Below are 16,342 nucleotides of genomic sequence, written 5' to 3' on the forward strand. Positions count from 1 at the left end.
GTACTCTTCTCTGGGCTGTACTCTTCTCTGGGCTGTACTCTTCTCTGGGCTGTACTCTTCTCTGGGCTGTACTCTTCTCTGGGCTGTACTCTTCTCTGGGCTGTACTCTTCTCTGGGCTGTACTCTTCTCTGGGCTGTACTCTTCTCTGGGCTGTACTCTTCTCTGGGCTGTACTCTTCTCTGGGCGTACTCTTCTCTGGGCTGTACTCTTCTCTGGGCTGTACTCTTCTCTGGGCTGTACTCTTCTCTGGGCTGTACTCTTCTCTGGGCTGTACTCTTCTCTGGGCTGTACTCTTCTCTGGGCTGTACTCTTCTCTGGGCTGTACTCTTCTCTGGGCTGTACTCTTCTCTGGGCTGTACTCTTCTCTGGGCTGTACTCTTCTCTGGGCTGTACTCTTCTCTGGGCCGTACTCTTCTCTGGGCCGTACTCTTCTCTGGGCCGTACTCTTCTCTGGGCCGTACTCTTCTCTGGGCCGTACTCTTCTCTGGGCCGTACTCTTCTCTGGGCCGTACTCTTCTCTGGGCTGTACTCTTCTCTGGGCTGTACTCTTCTCTGGGCTGTACTCTTCTCTGGGCTGTACTCTTCTCTGGGCCGTACTTCTCTGGGCCGTACTCTTCTCTTCTCCAATGGATTATTCTGATATTTATGACCCATTTGTGGGAAATGGTGACAAGGCGGCGGAACAGCCGTGACAGATGGCAGCGTGTGTTCCCTCACCGCCACCTGGGCGCTACTGATCAATAAAGCACCATTTGTTTCTCTAGCACATTGACTCTCAAGCACATTGACTCTATAGCACATTGTTTCTCTAGCACATTGACTCTCAAGCACATTGACTCTCTCTCTAGCACATTGTTTCTCTAGCACATTGACTCTATAGCACATTGACTCTCTAGCACATTGTTTCTCTAGCACATTGACTCTATAGCACATTGACTCTCTAGCACATTGTTTCTCTAGCTCATTGACTCTGAGCACATTGACTCTCTAGCACATTGACTCTCAAGCACATTGACTCTCTAGCACATTGACTCTCAAGCACATTGACTCTCTAGCACATTGACTCTCTAGCACATTGACTCTCTAGCACTTGACTCTCAAGCACATTGACTCTCTAGCACATTGTTTCTCTAGCACATTGACTCTATAGCACATTGACTCTCTAGCACATTGACTCTCAAGCACATTGACTCTATAGCACATTGTTTCTCTAGCACATTGACTCTCAAGCACATTGACTCTCTAGCACATTGTTTCTCTAGCACTTGACTCTCTAGCATTGTTTCTCTAGCACATTGACTCTCTAGCACATTGTTTCTCTAGCACATTGACTCTATAGCACATTGTTTCTCTAGATATTGACTCTCAAGCACATTGACTCTTAGCACATTGTTTCTCTAGCACATTGTTTCTCTAGCACATTGACTCTCTAGCACATTGACTCTCAGCACATTGACTCTCTAGCACATTGTTTCTCTAGCACATTGACTCTCTAGCACATTGTTTCTCTAGCACATTGACTCTCAAGCACATTGACTCTCTAGCATTGTTTCTCTAGCACATTGACTCAATAACATTGTTTCTCTACATTGACTCTTAGCACATTGTTTCTCTAGCACATTGACTCTCAAGCACATTGACTCTCTAGCACATTGACTCTCAAGCACATTGACTCTCTAGCACATTGTTTCTCTAGCACATTGACTCTCTAGCACATTGTTTCTCTAGCACATTGACTCTATAGCACATTGTTTATCTAGCACATTGTTTCTCTAGCACATTGACTCTCATAGCACATTGACTCTATAGCACATTGTTTCTCTAGCACATTGACTCTATAGCACATTGTTTCTCTAGCACATTGACTCTATAGCACATTGACTCTCTAGCACATTGACTCTCAAGCACATTGACTCTCAAGCACATTGACTCTATAGCACATTGTTTCTCTAGCACATTGACTCTCAAGCACATTGACTCTCTAGCACATTGTTTCTCTAGCACATTGACTCTATAGCACATTGACTCTATAGCACATTGACTCTCAAGCACATTGACTCTATAGCACATTGTTTCTCTAGCACATTGACTCTCAAGCACATTGACTCTCTAGCACATTGTTTCTCTAGCACATTGACTCTCTAGCACATTGACTCTCTAGCACATTGTTTCTCTAGCACATTGACTCTCTAGCACATTGACTCTCTAGCACATTGACTCTCAAGCACATTGACTCTCTAGCACATTGACTCTCTAGCACATTGACTCTCTAGCACATTGTTTCTCTAGCACATTGACTCTCTAGCACATTGACTCTCTAGCACATTGTTTCTCTAGCACATTGACTCTCTAGCACATTGACTCTCTAGCACATTGTTTCTCTACATTGACTCTCATTGACTAGCACATTGACTCTCTATAGCACATTGACTCTCTAGCACATTGACTCTCAAGCACATTGACTCTATAGCACATTGTTTCTCTAGCACATTGACTCTATAGCACATTGTTTCTCTAGCACATTGTTTCTCTAGCACATTGACTCTATAGCACATTGACTCTCTAGCACATTGACTCTCAAGCACATTGACTCTCAAGCACATTGACTCTATAGCACATTGTTTCTCTAGCACATTGACTCTCTAGCACATTGACTCTCTAGCACATTGACTCTCAAGCACATTGACTCTATAGCACATTGTTTCTCTAGCACATTGACTCTCAAGCACATTGACTCTCAAGCACATTGACTCTATAGCACATTGTTTCTCTAGCACATTGACTCTATAGCACATTGACTCTCTAGCACATTGACTCTCAAGCACATTGACTCTATAGCACATTGTTTCTCTAGCACATTGACTCTATAGCACATTGTTTCTCTAGCACATTGACTCTATAGCACATTGACTCTCTAGCACATTGACTCTCAAGCACATTGACTCTCAAGCACATTGACTCTATAGCACATTGTTTCTCTAGCACATTGACTCTCTAGCACATTGACTCTCTAGCACATTGTTTCTCTAGCACATTGACTCTATAGCACATTGACTCTCTAGCACATTGACTCTCAAGCACATTGACTCTATAGCACATTGTTTCTCTAGCACATTGACTCTCAAGCACATTGACTCTCTAGCACATTGTTTCTCTAGCACATTGACTCTCTAGCACATAACTCTCAAGCACATTGACTCTCTAGCACATTGACTCTCTAGCACATTGACTCTCAAGCACATTGACTCTCTAGCACATTGACTCTCTAGCACATTGACTCTCAAGCACATTGACTCTCTAGCACATTGACTCTCTAGCACATTGTTTCTCTAGCACATTGACTCTCTAGCACATTGACTCTCAAGCACATTGACTCTCAAGCACATTGACTCTCTAGCACATTGACTCTCTAGCACATTGTTTCTCTAGCACATTGACTCTATAGCACATTGTTTCTCTAGCACATTGATTCTCAAGCACATTGACTCTCTAGCACATTGTTTCTCTAGCACATTGACTCTCTAGCACATTGTTTCTCTAGCACATTGACTCTCTAGCACATTGACTCTCTAGCACATTGACTCTCTAGCACATTGACTCTCTAGCACATTGTTTCTCTAGCACATTGTTTCTCTAGCACATTGACTCTCTAGCACATTTACTCTCTAGCACATTGTTTCTCTAGCACATTGACTCTCTAGCACATTGACTCTCTAGCACATTGTTTCTCTAGCACATTGTTTCTCTAGCACATTGACTCTCTAGCACATTGTTTCTCTAGCACATTGACTCTATAGCACATTGACTCTCTAGCACATTGACTCTCAAGCACATTGACTCTATAGCACATTGTTTCTCTAGCACATTGACTCTCAAGCACATTTACTCTCTAGCACATTGTTTCTCTAGCACATTGACTCTCTAGCACATTGTTTCTCTAGCACATTGACTCTATAGCACATTGTTTCTCTAGCACATTGACTCTCTAGCACATTGACTCTCTAGCACATTGTTTCTCTAGCACATTGACTCTCAAGCACATTGACTCTAGCACATTGACTCTCTAGCACATTGACTCTCTAGCACATTGACTCTCTAGCACATTGACTTTCTAGCACATTGACTCCCTAGCACATTGTTTCTCTAGCACATTGACTCTCTAGCACATTGACTCTCTAGCACATTGACTCTCTAGCACATTGACTCTAGCACATTGACATTGACTCTAGCACATTGACATTGTTTCTCTAGCACATTGACTCTAGCACATTGACTCTCTAGCACATTGTTTCTCTAGCACATTGACTCTCTAGCACATTGACTCTCTAGCACATTGACTCTCTAGCACATTGACTCTCTAGCACATTGACTCTCTAGCACATTGTTTCTCTAGCACATTGACTCTCTAGCACATTGACTCTCTAGCACATTGACTCTCTAGCACATTGACTCTCTAGCACATTGTTTCTCTAGCACATTGACTCTCTAGCACATTGACTCTCTAGCACATTGACTCTCTAGCACATTGACTCTCTAGCACATTGTTTCTCTAGCACATTGACTTCTCTAGCACATTGACTCTCTAGCACATTGACTCTCTAGCACATTGACTCTCTAGCACATTGACTCTCTAGCACATTGACTCTCTAGCACATTGACTCTCTAGCACATTGACTCTCTAGCACATTGACTCTCTAGCACATTGACTCTCTAGCACATTGACTCTCTAGCACATTGACTCTCTAGCACATTGACTCTCTAGCACATTGACTCTCTAGCACATTGACTCTCTAGCACATTGACTCTCTAGCACATTGACTCTCTAGCACATTGACTCTCTAGCACATTGACTCTCTAGCACATTGACTCTCTAGCACATTGACTCTCTAGCACATTGACTCTCTAGCACATTGACTCTCTAGCACATTGACTCTCTAGCACATTGACTCTCTAGCACATTGACTCTCTAGCACATTGACTCTCTTTGACTCTCTCGCACATTGACTCTCTAGCACATTGACTCTCTAGCACATTGACTCTCTAGCACATTGACTCTCTAGCACATTGACTCTCTAGCACATTGTTTCTCTAGCACATTGACTCTCTAGCACATTGACTCTCTAGCACATTGACTCTCTAGCACATTGACTCTCTAGCACATTGTTTCTCTAGCACATTGACTCTCTAACACATTGACTCTCTAGCACATTGACGCTCTAGCACATTGACTCTCTAGCACATTGACTCTCTAGCACATTGACTCCAGTTGACCCCCAGGGGCCACTGCTGTTATTCCATTGAGACACTTAGCAGATTGATGTAATGAGGACAGGACACCCAGCATGGAACATGAAGGATTATCAAACCCTCAACATCAGCCATGTAGAAACCTGTCTGCCCGCCTCCCTGTCTGCCTGCCTGCCTGCCTGCCTGTCTGTCTGTCCGCCTGTTTGTCTGCCCGCCTGTCTGTCTGCCTGCCCACCTGTCTGCCTGCCTGTCTGCCCGCCTGTCTGTCTGTCTGTCTGTCTGCCCACCTGTCTGCCTGTCTGTCTGTCCGCCTGTTTGTCTGCCCGCCTGTCTGTCTGCCTGCCCGCCTGCCTGTCTGCCCGCCTGTCAGTCTGTCTGCTACAGTATATATGAGTGTAAATAGAGTGAGGGTATCAGACAGGAATTCCAATGTGGCTCGTAACTAGAGAATGGGCAAGTCATTAAAAGGTCTTTCACACACAGAAATTGGCGTGAAGAGGTAATCAGGGCGAAGGTTTTTCACCTCCATTGTAATGAATCACTGCTGCATGAAGAACCGGCCCACAGTGTGTGATCGTTATTTATATGAGGGATTTATTTTTATTTTCTGACTGGAGCTTCATTTCCATGCGTACTTCATGGCCATCTGGTCCAGCTGATAGAGAGGCTGTGTTTGTCATCAATCTGATGTAAAGGACCTCTCTGCATGGAAATGTAAAGGACCTCTCTACATGGTGGTTTCTCTGTTATAACCCATTTAAAGGACCTCTCTGTGTGGTGGTTTCTCTGTTATAACCCATTTAAAGGACCTCTCTGTGTGGTAGTTTCTCTGTTTTAACTCATATACTGGTTGTTCTCTATGGCTGATTCTAACGTGTGAATCCCAGCCCCATGACCCCCACCCGCTTTGTAATTGAACTCTTGAAACAGAGCGCCATACACCACAACACTAACATTCCTCACAGAAACCCTCCACACTCCTCCAAGACCCAGATGTTGCCACACCACCACAGATAATCTGTATCGATCAAAGCCCATGTTTGATTCCCTGTCCAACCTACACCCAGACGGAATGAAAAAAATAGTATTGATTGACATTTGAAGAGAAATATGTTTTCCGCATATGAAAAGATGCTGTGCTCTTCAGGGAAATTCCCCATATTGCAAGAAAAGAACAATTGCCCCTAAAAATCCCTTTCCACTGTGGCTGTGTATTAGTCCCATGGGATTCTGACTCCTCGGATGACATTTTTAAATGTACAAGCTTTACCCGGTCTAGTTTGTTTAATTGGTGTTTACAGCGTTATAGGCAGAGTCAATTATTCACAGCTATACGATGTTTGGATATCTGCTGGGCAGATACACCGTGCTGAGGAGAGCATGTGATTTCTCACAGATGCAGGCTTAGGCGGTGTCTCAAATGGCACCCTGTTCCCTGTAGTGCACTACTTTGACCAGAGCCCTGTGCACTGTGTAGGGAATAGGGTGTCATTTGGGACGTAGACTTGCACAGGCTAAACTCATTTCCTTCACGCCATCAGTGGTGAAACCAATTGATCTGTAACACCTGTCAACCTGGGCGCCCACCGCACATACAGCTCTACCTCAACACCCCCATGCATTTCAACCAGCGGCAGCCCAATGCAGACCTATTGAATGAATCAAATCAAATTTTATTTGTCACATACACATGGTTAGCAGATGTTAATGCGAGTGTAGCGAAATGCTTGTAGTACATACTCCAGACAGGCAGGATCATTACTCGACTGTCCTTCATATTACCTTAACCAGTGCACTCCAGGTCAACGATGGGAAAGCAATATTCTCTGTAAATGTGGATACACACATCAAGGTTGTGACCCCTCCCCCATTCTTCCTGTGCTGTTTCCACCCCGTTTCATCCTGACTATTGATTTCCGGGTTTGGAGAGGAAGAGGGCCGCTCCCATACTGTGGGTTAGCCTCCGTGATGACACCATATCAGTCTTCCACCTTCCTGGAGGCCGCAGGGTACCAGGAGACAGGAGTGTGTGTGTGTGTGTGTGTGTGTGTGTGTGTGTGTGTGTGTGTGTGTGTGTGTGTGTGTGTGTGTGTGTGTGTGTGTGTGTGTGTGTGTGTGTGTGTGTGTGTGTGTGTGTGTGTGTGTGTGTGTGTGTGTGTGTATTAGATACATGGAAATGTGAGGGATCTGTCACCTACTACTGTGTGTGGACTGATTCATGCCCTGGGCCCCATCCCCCCAGCCAGTATTCCACCTAGACACTGATATAGATCACTTCAGGAAGTAGTCAGACCCCACCTAGACACTGATATAGATCACTTCAGGAAGTAGTCAGACCCCACCTAGACACTGATATAGATCACTTCAGGAGGTAGTCAGACCCCATCTAGACACTGATATAGATCACTTCAGGAAGTAGTCAGACCCCACCTAGACACTAGATCATCAGCCATCTAGACACTGATATAGAAGTAGTCAGACCCCATCTAGACACTGATATAGATCACTTCAGGAGGTAGTCAGACCCCACCTAGACACTGATATAGATCACTTCAGGAAGTAGTCAGACCCCACCTAGACACTGATATAGATCACTTCAGGAAGTAGTCAGACCCCACCTAGACACTGATATAGATCACTTCAGGAAGTAGTCAGACCCCACCTAGACACTGATATAGATCACTTCAGGAGGTAGTCAGACCCCACCTAGACACTGATATAGATCACTTCAGGAAGTAGTCAGACCCCACCTAGACACTGATATAGATCACTTCAGGAAGTAGTCAGACCCCACCTAGACACTGATATAGATCACTTCAGGAAGTAGTCAGACCCCACCTAGACACTGATATAGATCACTTCAGGAAGTAGTCAGACCTCACCTAGACACTGATATAGGTCACTTCAGGAGGTAGTCAGACATGCATTGTGTCTTATTGTAGATGGATCAGGACAGTGAAGCCATGTAAATCACCCTGATCCTAAAATCATTGACAGCTGGCACCATTGGTTAATGTCGTCAAAATGTGTCATAAAATAAATAAATACTTATTATTTTGAAAGAATAGCTGTGAAATAATTTGCCTGCAAGGAGCCACCAGGGAATCTTATCACAATGCGTAGACAATGGACAGATAAGAGACACTTTTTAATACCATGTATAGACACATTTCTGAAAATGTGGGCACAATCAGGATGTGGATAAGATCAGGTCACATGACCCATGTTAGCTCCAAGTGTAAACAGGGCTTTAGAGAATCGCTTCAGACTACATTATTGGAGCTGCGGTACCAACATGTACCATAGGGGGCAGTGGTGACCCTCTGACAATGGGGCTTCCACACCCTGCCTGCACACAGCACTGGCACAGAAATAATCAAACACACCTGCTCAGTGGCACGCCACAGCAGGTTATCTCAAACACTATGGGGGAAACCTAATGGATACCTGATCAGGATCTGGCAACCAGGTCTGGAACACTACAGTCACAGCTCTCCTCTCTCCTCCAAACACACACACACACACACATTACTTCCCCCTATCTCTCTCTCTCTGTCCACATACTGCAGAAACATATTGTTCCATAGAGACACACTGCTGTAATGTTACACACGTGTGTGTGTGTGTGTGTGTGTGTGTGTGTGTGTGTGTGTGTGTGTGTGTGTGTGTGTGTGTGTGTGTGTGTGTGTGTGTGTGTTCATATTTGAGTGGGTGAGACTGATCCATCAATCTCAGTCAGTGGTTAGAGATGGATCAGTCTCAGACAGTGGTTAGAGATGGATCAGTCTCAGACAGTGGTTAGAGATGGATCAGTCTCAGTGTTAGACAGTGGTTAGAGATGGATCAGTCTCAGTGTTAGACAGTGGTTAAAGATGGATCAGTCTCAGTGTTAGACAGTGGTTAGAGATGGATCAGTCTCAGTGTTAGACAGTGGTTAGAGATGGATCAGTCTCAGTGTTAGACAGTGGTTAAGATGGATCAGTCTCAGTGTTAGACAGTGGTTAAAGATGGATCAGTCTCAGTGTTAGACAGTGGTTTAAGATGGATCGTCTCAGTGTTAGTCAGTAGTTAGAGATGGATCAGTCTCAGTGTTAGACAGGGGTTAGAGATGGATCAGTCTCAGTGTTAGACAGTGGTTAGAGATGGATCAGTCTCAGTGTTAGACAGTGGTTAGAGATGGATCAGTCTCAGTGTTAGACAGTGGTTAGAGATGGATCAGTCTCAGTGTTAGACAGTGGTTAGAGATGGATCAGTCTCAGTGTTAGACAGTGGTTAGAGATGGATCAGTCTCAGTGTTAGACAGTGGGGGTTAGAGATGGATCAGTCTCAGTGTTAGACAGGGGTTAGAGATGGATCAGTCTCTCAGTGGTTAGAGATGGATCAGTCTCAGTGTTAGACAGTGGGGTTAGAGATGGATCAGTCTCAGTGTTAGACAGGGGTTAGAGATGGATCAGTCTCTCAGTGTTATGGACAGTGGTTAGTGGATTAAAGATGGGTCTCAGTCAGTGGTTAGAGATGGATCAGTCTCAGTGTTAGACAGGGTTAGAGATGGATCAGTCTCAGTGTTAGACAGTGGTTAGAGATGGATCAGTCTCAGTGTTAGACAGTGGTTAGAGATGGATCAGTCTCAGTGTTAGACAGTGGTTAGAGATGGATCAGTCTCAGTGTTAGACAGTGGTTAGAGATGGATCAGTCTTCAGACAGTGGTTAAGATGGATCCGTCTCAGTGTTAGACAGTGGTTTAAGATGGATCAGTCTCAGTGTTAGACAGTGGTTAGAGATGGATCAGTCTCTCAGTGGTTAAGATGGATCAGTCTCAGTGTTAGACAGTGGTTAGAGATGGATCAGTCTCAGTGTCAGACAGTGGTTAGAGATGGATCAGTCTCACTCTCAGACAGTGGTTAGAGATGGATCAGTCTCAGTGTTAGACAGTGGTTTAAGATGGATCAGTCTCAGTGTTAGACAGGGGTTAGAGATGGATCAGTCTCAGACAGTAGTTAGAGATGGATCCGTCTCACTCTCAGACAGTGGTTAGAGATGGATCCGTCTCAGTGTTAGACAGTGGTTTAAGATGGATCAGTCTCAGTGTAGACAGGGGTTAGAGATGGATCAGTCTCTCAGTGGTTAGAGATGGATCAGTCTCAGTGTTAGACAGTGGTTAGAGATGGATCAGTCTCAGTGTTAGACAGGGGTTAGAGATGGATCAGTCTCGGTTCAGTAGTTAGAGATGGATAGAGATGGATCAGTCTCAGTAGTTAGAGATGGATCAGTCTCAGTGTTAGACAGTGGTTAGAGATGGATCAGTCTCAGTGTTAGACAGTGGTTTAAGATGGATGTCATCTGTCCCTAATGATCATCACAATCCATCTTGTTGTTATGCTTCTCTCAGCATCTTTACTTTGGCTCTTGTTAGATACAGTTTGAATCTCTTTAAAAACAAGTTATATATCCTGTTTTATAAATCATTAGAAATAAACCCCCATAGTGTGAATAGGATGGAATGTATTGGAACGTGTAGATTTTAGGACATTGATATTTGTGGATTATAGACCAATGATGGAGTGACCTCCAGACATGAGTGTAATGTAGTTATCTTTCCACCAGAGAGAGCTCAAGCAGTGTGTGTGTGTGTGTGTGTGTGTGTGTGTGTGTGTGTGTGTGTGTGTGTGTGTGTGTGTGTGTGTGTGTGTGTGTGTGTGTGTGTGTGTGTGTGTGTGTGTGTGTGTGTGTGTGTGTGTGTGTGTGTGTGCAATAGAGCACTTTCAGTAACGAGCAAAAACTGAGATTGTGTTTTGCATAAATGTGATTATGTGTTTTGCATAGTTTTTGAGTGAACTATCCCTTTACAACACTGAACGAAATAGAACTTTAGGAAGGTCAGGCTACGAGATAGCAGGCTGGACACACTCACACACAAACACACACATACAGTAGGTGATGTGTGTGGAGGTAACGAGTGGCATCCATTTTAGGGAAACTGCTTCGTTGCAACAACACTACCAATCTTTCTGCCTGAGCAATTTATCCTTCATACAACAGTGCACATGCTAATAGGAACATATTTTAGGGATTGGACATTTGGGTCTGTGTGTTGACCTGGCTATGGGTTCACCATATGGTCATTCAACAGGGTCTCTCCAAACTAAACTCCTGTCACCTTGGGGTGAAGTTGAACCTAGATGCTGATCTTGGATCAGTTTTGCACTTCACCCCAGAGCTGACCCTGGTGGAAATATTGGGAATATTTGTAAAGTGTCAGCAGAGCTGAAAGTATTGATCTCTCTGCTCAAATCCTCTCTGTGGCTGTGCCAGGGGGCTGAGCTGATCTGTCCCTAAACTTTCCTAATCACGCTCTCTTTCTCACTCTCCCCCTCTCTCACTCTTTTCCTCTCTCTCTTTTCCTCTATGTCTCTCTCCCTCTCTTTTCCCCTCTCCCTCACTCTTTTCTCTCTCTCCTTTTCCTCTCTCTCTCTCTCTCTCCCTCTTTTCTGCTCTCCCCAACTCTCTGCCCTCTTCAGCACCTTGGAGACGACCTTCGACAGCACAGTGACCACAGAGGTCAACGGGCGGAGCATTACCAGTCGCTCCGCCCCCATGACCTCCTGGCGCCTCGGACAATCAGCCCCAAGCCCCCGCCTACAAGCAGGCGACGCCCCTTCTATGCCCAGTACCTACACCACAGTCCCACCACCTCGGACGGGTGCCAGCACAGGTGGCGCCACTGGGCGGTACGGTCACTCGGACTCCTCCCGGTTTGTGTACAGTGCCCCCCTGAGGCGAGCAGCAACGGCAGGGGCGAGAGGGGCCGAGCAGGGGAGAAGGGAGGAGGGCCGGAGGGGATGCTGGAGATGGACGTGGCAGGGTACATGAGCGACGGAGACATCCTGGGGAAGAACGTCAGGACAGATGACATCACCAGTGGGTAGCGACTATGCCATAGACAGAATAGAATATATTCTTTATTGTCCGTTGATTAGAAGGTAAATGTGTCTTCTGCTTTTCCCAACACCCCCAGACACACACATTCAGGGTCAATCCTGTTATTGAAGAAAAAAATCACAGTTATTGCCAAGGCTTTCGCGATTCTTCCAAATGGAATGGTGAGACAGGAGAACATATGAGGGCGAAGAAGTTGTGGCTTTCACACAGCTATTGAGCTGCGACGGGAGGAATTCACCATACGTGTACATTCCATACCAACTCTCAATAGTGCGCTGGCTGACACATCGCTCAGTGAGAAAGAAATAGCCCAGATCTATTGTACATCACTGTGTTAGCCGTTCCTCTGTGGACACTGATCTTCCCCAACACCCACATGATCTGTGTCCCAGATGGCACGTTATTCCCTATATAGTGCACTACATTTGACCAGGTCTCATAGGGCTCTGGTATAAAGTAGTGCACTATAAAGGGAAGAGCGTGCCATGTGGAACTCATACCTGCATCAGTTCTCCCATCCTATTTGTTCATGTATGAAATTGATTTATTGAACACCACCCGAACGAACCATCCACATTAACTATGATTAAGTTACTGTAGGGGCCAAACGTATAGCACCTAAGGATGAAGAGGGATTAGCTGAATTATGACCCTAATTAGCTTAAACCTAATGTGCTTTCATGTCCTATCAGCCGTCTCTGATTACAACCCTGTAAATGTGTGCGCACACACGTGGGCATGCACACACGCACACACACTCCCAATACACACACACACTCACACTCCCGATACACACAGTCGCAAACACAACCCAGCTTAGTGATGTAGTTTCTTCTTCGTAGGTACCTTACAGACGGTGGTCTTCACCTATACTCACGGAACGTCGGTCGCGCCCCTGACCTGAACACGGCGCTAGAGGTCACCCAGAGGGTGGTCAAGGAGGTACACGGGGACGCAGACAGGTAAGGGCGTGGCTTCCTCACAACTATTTGGGTTACTGTTGGAGGAGGGTGCAATTTCCCCTAGCTGATGATCTTGGATCATTATTGCATTTTCTCCAATAACGATTAAGGCTAGGATTGGGGGAGGCGAAGCTGATCCTGGATCTGTACCTTTGGGAAACCATAACATGGAGCGTTACTTGTGTTTCTGGACCACAGCTAGTTGTCCAACCCTATAGACTGCATTGAAACCAATGGGAGAAACTGTGGTTTCTTGATTGAAGAATAGGATTAGTTGAGTCAGTTTGTGGTACTGCTTGGGCTGAAGCGAAAGCCTGCTGTATCCACATAGTACGTTGCAGATCAAAGTCCACAGTTTCTCTCTAATAGCTTTTCATATTAGCACTGATTTTAGCGATAGCTGCTTTTTTTAAAGGAAGGTTTACTAGCAGTGACGGTGATATGTGGTTGTTGAATGCACTGAATGTAAGTCGCTCTGGATAAGAGCGTCTGCTAAATTACCAAGATGCAAATGTAAGACGAGAATGCCCTTCGCCAGAAATGACACGCTCTCCAGTCTCCCAGACAGAGAGAAAGCTGCCGTCGCAAACCGGGCGAAAGAGAAATGTGTCATTGATTTAATTCTGTCCAGCTGTGATTTGATGACATGCTATCATAGAAGTGGGGAGAGAAGTGAGGAGGTGATGTCACAGCGTGGATATAGGGATTCTGAGAAGACTTAAATGAATGTGTCCTTGGAAGTTTGAGAAATGTCTGTAAATTGGATGCAGTACTCTGCTGGTTACTCTGTGGACTCCCACATTCATTCAATTATCAGACTCCACGGTTCTAATAAAGCTTCTAATTAAATCTTTGGTTTGATAGTATGTTTAATTTCCTATCTGTTCTATTATTATTATCATTATTTTTTATGCATTTGTGGTTCCGACTATAATGGAAACTGTCATTATTTGACTGAGGCGAACAGGAGGGACAGAATAAGAGAAAGGGTCTGAGCAGAGTAAATGTCTTGTTGATTTATCAAATAGAGAAAGGGTCTGAGCAGAGTAAATGTCTTGTTGATTTATCAAATAGAGAAAGGGTCTGAGCAGAGTAAATGTCTTGTTGATTTATCAAATAGAGAAAGGGTCTGAGCAGAGTAAATGTCTTGATGATTTATCAAATAGAGAAAGGGTCTGAGCAGAGTAAATGTCTTGTTGATTTATCAAATGAGCAGAGTAAATGGGTCTAAATGTCTTGTTGATTTATCAAAGCAGAGTAAATGTCTTGATGTCTTGTTGATTTATCAAATAGAGAAAGGGTCTGAGCAGAGTAAATGTCTTGTTGATTTATCAAATAGAGAAAGGGTCTGAGCAGAGTAAATGTCTTGTTGATTTATCAAATAGAGAAAGGGTCTGAGCAGAGTAAATGTCTTGTTGATTTATCAAATAGAGAAAGGGTCTGAGCAGAGTAAATGTCTTGTTGATTTATCAAATAGAGAAAGGGTCTGAGCAGAGTAAATGTCTTGTTGATTTATCAAATAGAGAAAGGGTCTGAGCAGAGTAAATGTCTTGTTGATTTATCAAATAGAGAAAGGGTCTGAGCAGAGTAAATGTCTTGTTGATTTATCAAATAGAGAAAGGGTCTGAGCAGAGTAAATGTCTTGTTGATTTATCAAATAGAGAAAGGGTCTGAGCAGAGTAAATGTCTTGTTGATTTATCAAATAGAGAAAGGGTCTGAGCAGAGTAAATGTCTTGTTGATTTATCAAATAGAGAAAGGGTCTGAGCAGAGTAAATGTCTGAGCAGAGTTGTTGATTTATTAGAGAAAGGGTCTGAGCAGAGTAAATGTCTTGTTGATTTATCAAATAGAGAAAGGGTCTGAGCAGAGTAAATGTCTTGTTGATTTATCAAATAGAGAAAGGGTCTGAGCAGAGTAAATGTCTTGTTGATTTATCAAATAGAGAAAGGGTCTGAGCAGAGTAAATGTCTTGTTGATTTATCAAGTAGGAAGAAAGATATTTTGCTTGGTGTGTCTTCCTTTGTGTTCGTAGACTTGATCATCAAACGGTTGTTTTGTATACTGGAGGGTTGGAGGTTCTCTGTAGCAGTCAGAGGAGAGAGTCAGATCATATCTGGGACTTTCCAACCGTCAAAGTGGCCGGTCTGAATACAGTATAACCTCTACGCTCGTCACTTTAACTCTCATCTCGCTGTCAGCCTGTCAGCTTCCATCTGGAGGTGAACTGACTGATAGATCCAAGCTAATCAAACGCGTCAGAAGTCCAGACCACACTGCCCACTGTGCTGTCTTCCCTCATACTCCACTTTCACTCATATCACCTCCAGACCTACTATTTGAAATAATTTAAAATATTTGATCTAAGCTTGATTGAGCTTTCCCTGTCATAATAAACCTGCTTCTGGCAGGCAAGAGCAAACACTCAAAGTTTTTGAATGATTTCAAATACTCTCTGAACCCAGGATCCTCCTGCATGTACTAGGCTCTATTCACTATCCCTAACTAATCCATACCTAACTTTAAGATGACAGTGTGACTTTCACTGCAGGACGTAGTTGCATAGTCTGGCACCTCAGGTATAATGGGATATGTAGTCTCTGATCCCATAGACGTGGGAAGGAGGCCAGGTATAGCAGCCTAGATAAGGATCTTTCAGGAGTGAATTACGGAAGGCTGCTTTTTGCCCGAAGGAGGGAGGCTAAATCCCCCTGCTCTAATGCTTCCTTCCTGTCTGCCTCAGGATCTGCATCCTAAATGGCACCCTATTCCCTATATAATACACTACTATTGACCAGGCCTCATAGGGCTCTGGTCAAAGATACTACACTATATAGGGAATAGGGTGCCATTTGAGATGCATCCAGTGTGTGTCAGTGTGTGATTGTAGCGCCTGACATTTCTCAGTCCCACTGACATCTGACGGGCTCTGGGAAGGAAATTCATTTGGGAGCCTCCCGCTCAACTGAGCTAGGCTCTTGTGCAGTCTCCTCTCTCTCTCTCTCTCTCTCTCTCTCTCTCTCTCTCTCTCTCTCTCTCTCTCTCTCTCTCTCTCTCTCTCTCTCTCTCTCTCTCTCTCTCTCTCTGTCTCTCTCTCTCTCTCTGTCTCTCTCTCTCTCTCTCTCTCTCTCTCTCTCTCTCTCTCTCTCTCTCTCTCTCTCTCTCTCTCTCTCTCTCTCTCTCTCTCTCTCTCTCT

At 44.5% G+C, this 16,342-nt stretch overlaps 1 pseudogene; it reads left to right on the top strand.

Annotated features, from left to right (window-relative positions):
- The window catches only part of LOC118377299 (neuron navigator 3-like), a 270,177-nt pseudogene that overhangs the window by 176,759 nt on the left and 77,076 nt on the right, over nucleotides 1–16,342 (top strand).

This window comes from Oncorhynchus keta, unplaced genomic scaffold (assembly GCF_023373465.1).
Source record: "Oncorhynchus keta strain PuntledgeMale-10-30-2019 unplaced genomic scaffold, Oket_V2 Un_contig_3968_pilon_pilon, whole genome shotgun sequence".
Classification (NCBI taxonomy): domain Eukaryota; kingdom Metazoa; phylum Chordata; class Actinopteri; order Salmoniformes; family Salmonidae; genus Oncorhynchus; species Oncorhynchus keta.